Below are 3,195 nucleotides of genomic sequence, written 5' to 3' on the forward strand. Positions count from 1 at the left end.
GCTTCGTGAAAGATATATCTTCGCAGAATTTCTTTGTGAAGACTCTTAATAGCGGTGATGCTGGCAAGACTTCAACGTGCCCGACGGACTCAAAAAATTTCTATAACATTATTGGTTGTTTGTACGTAAAATGATTTTGTTTAGTGCTATCCTACTTAATAAGTATTTACATTTCTTTTATCGTAGTATTTTACTTCATGCACGAAAAATAATCAATTCCTTATCGATACCGGCAGATTTGTTTTGCATAAGCATATTATTAGGAACATTTTTATAAGCACCCTCATTCCCTCCCAAATTGCTCGTTTTCCGGAAGAATAAAATCCGTTATTTGTTTACACGTTAATCCGTACGCCCGGCCTTTTCAATTCAATATGGAGTTTTAAATGTAAAAAGCTCGGTTTCCGAAAAATAGAGAAAAGAAGTACTTGTTATAAACCTTTTTGTCAATACAGTATAATCATCTCTTGTGGAATGTTTAAAGAATAACATGCATTAGTATTCATTATTTTTAATAAATAAGTGTCGAATTTCCAGGTGTTTTATTAATAATTTTAAGTTTTTTAAACACTTAAAATAATTGATAATAAGAGATATTTCGGGTTTCACTCCTGCAAAAAACTAGGAATTGTTTGCCAACGTTTCGTTAATATTGCAATTCACATCTTCAGGGCTGACTAAGGAACATGAGAGTAGTCAGGCTAAAAAATTTCACACAATCAGCACTAGCTGAACATCATATCGAAACAGGAAATAACATTTTCTTTCATGATACAACAGTCATTGCAAAAACGCACAACAAATTTCCAAGAACACACAGAGTAGCAATAGAAATCTTAAAACACCCTAATAACATCAATCGGGACAATGAATATAATACCAATCCGATTTGGCTTTCCGTTCCTCCGGATTTTTTTTTTTTAAAGACCTGATTGGCCAATCAACTTCGACCATTCCCCACGTTGGGACGCTCTGGCCAATCACAAGCATCGTAGAGAGTTTACCTAAGAACAATATGACCGGATACATAAGTTTTAGGTCAACCCTGAAGATGTGAACTGCAATGTTTACGAAACTTCGGCAAACAATTCGTAGTTTTTTACACGAGTGAAACCCGAAATATCTCTTTTCATCAAAATGAATCATCGTGAAAGCATAAAATCTACTTAAAATAATTCTCATTCATTTAAACAACTTTTTTCCTCCTGTAAGTCGTGAAAAGTTATAAGTTTCCGGGATGAATAATATAAACTTGATGAATGTCAAGAGTAGTAATTCTTTTTTTTTAAATATTTTATAATTATTTAAACAATTTTCATTTCATCAAACAATTTTTTCTTTCTTAAATCGTGAAATGTTCTGGAGTTAATTACACAATTAACAAAGTTTCAGAGTAATATATTTTTTAATGATATTCGATTTAACTATTTAAAACATTTGGATTTAATTCATCAATTGTTCCCCTGTAAAGCGTGAAAAGTTATTCTTAGGAACTAATGACAGAATTAAAAGGTTTTGAGAGTAATACATAAGAGAGTAATAGATCACCCCGGGAAATTAATGAAAATTCTGAATTTAATATAATTTGCACTTAAATCTTTACTAAAGTATGGACATGAAGTAGAACAGAGAAATAGTTTTAAGAAGAAAGGACCATACTTTTTTTAGAGCAATTGCATATAATTCATTAAACAATATCCAGTATACTTTCTGAGCTAAGCAGATACTAAATAATAAGCATCATTGTGCAAGAGATTGGAAAAAAGTATAATTTTCTGCATCGTCCCTATGAACAGGTCTAACTAACTAATTATTAATTGTTTATATAACTGCGAAAACTTTTTAACAAAAAATTGTTTGTCTTAAGATCAGTTAATTAGATGATTAAATGCACAAAAGAATAACTTTTTACGGTTAAAGGAGAAGAAGCTTGTTTAAGCAAATGAATATTATTTTTAAAATTGCTGAATATTCAGTTTTTCAATTGATTCTCAACATTCCTTAACTGTGTCATTAATTCGGAAAAGTAATATCTTTTCAGGCTGTACAGGGAAAAAATTGAATTGAAAATTCTCTTTTGTTAAAGCTCCTTCGGCTTTAACAATCACATTCTCATCACGTATCACGTGCTTCGCCCTCGATTTTGTCCAAATGTGAACTCTTCTACGATATTTTCAACAATATCATATAAAACGTATAGTATATTTATTTCTGTACCTCGAACTGGTACTACTTATTCAGATATTTAAAAATAATGTACAAATTTTTATTTTTTAATGATTACTTTAATAGTTGCTTATTAATTTGCACTAATTTTAGTATATAATTTAGACAAAAAGTTTGTTAAATAAAATGTTATTGCAGCTTGTGTCATTTTTCTAAAGAGATAATTTTTTTTATTTTTCATGAATTTTCATAACAAGACCTTGTAAGAAATTGGCAGATCTTTTTTGGTTGAGCAAATTTTTTTCATTTTTTTTGTCTCTTGTGTCGTTTTTCCAGAACTTCAATCTTCCATTTTTATCAAAAAATGAGTAAAAACAAAATTTTAAATCAATATTCAATTCAAACAAAAACTGTGCGGTTCATAAAAAAAGGATTACTGACAAATTTATAGATCTTTCTTGGTGCACACGTTTTGCTCGTGTTTTTTGTGTGCCCTGCATCGTTTTTCTAAAAATTTAATTTTTTCATGTTTAATGTAATTTTCCACGATTAAAATTAAAGTTACGAATCCTGTCAAAAAATGATAACTGATGAATTTATAGCTCTTTTTGGTGCAACAACTCTTGTCTAATTGATTTTCCTTAGCTTGTGCCGTTTGTCCAGAAATTAAATGTTGTTATGCTTAATGTTGATTTTTACGAATAAACAAAAAAATACGAATGCTATCAGAAAATAATAAATAACAAATTTCGTAGATCTTTTTTGAGTGCAGGCTTGTGGCTTTTCTTGTGTCTTACATAGTTAGACCGATAAATGGATTTTTTTATTTTTTATTGTTGTCTGTGCCATCCAAATTTGAATTAAAAATTTTTCAAGAAAATTCAAAAAGTTGTTATGATTATCTTATAGGGTTTTCAAAAAGAAAACTTTTACTTGCTCAAGAACAAACGCACAGAGATTTTTTTAATCTGGAAAATAGTGTTCTCGAAAATTTTATAAAAAGGTCTCACTTATTGCACTTTTATCCAT

This window comes from Belonocnema kinseyi, chromosome 4 (assembly GCF_010883055.1).
Source record: "Belonocnema kinseyi isolate 2016_QV_RU_SX_M_011 chromosome 4, B_treatae_v1, whole genome shotgun sequence".
Taxonomy (NCBI): Eukaryota; Metazoa; Arthropoda; class Insecta; order Hymenoptera; family Cynipidae; genus Belonocnema; species Belonocnema kinseyi.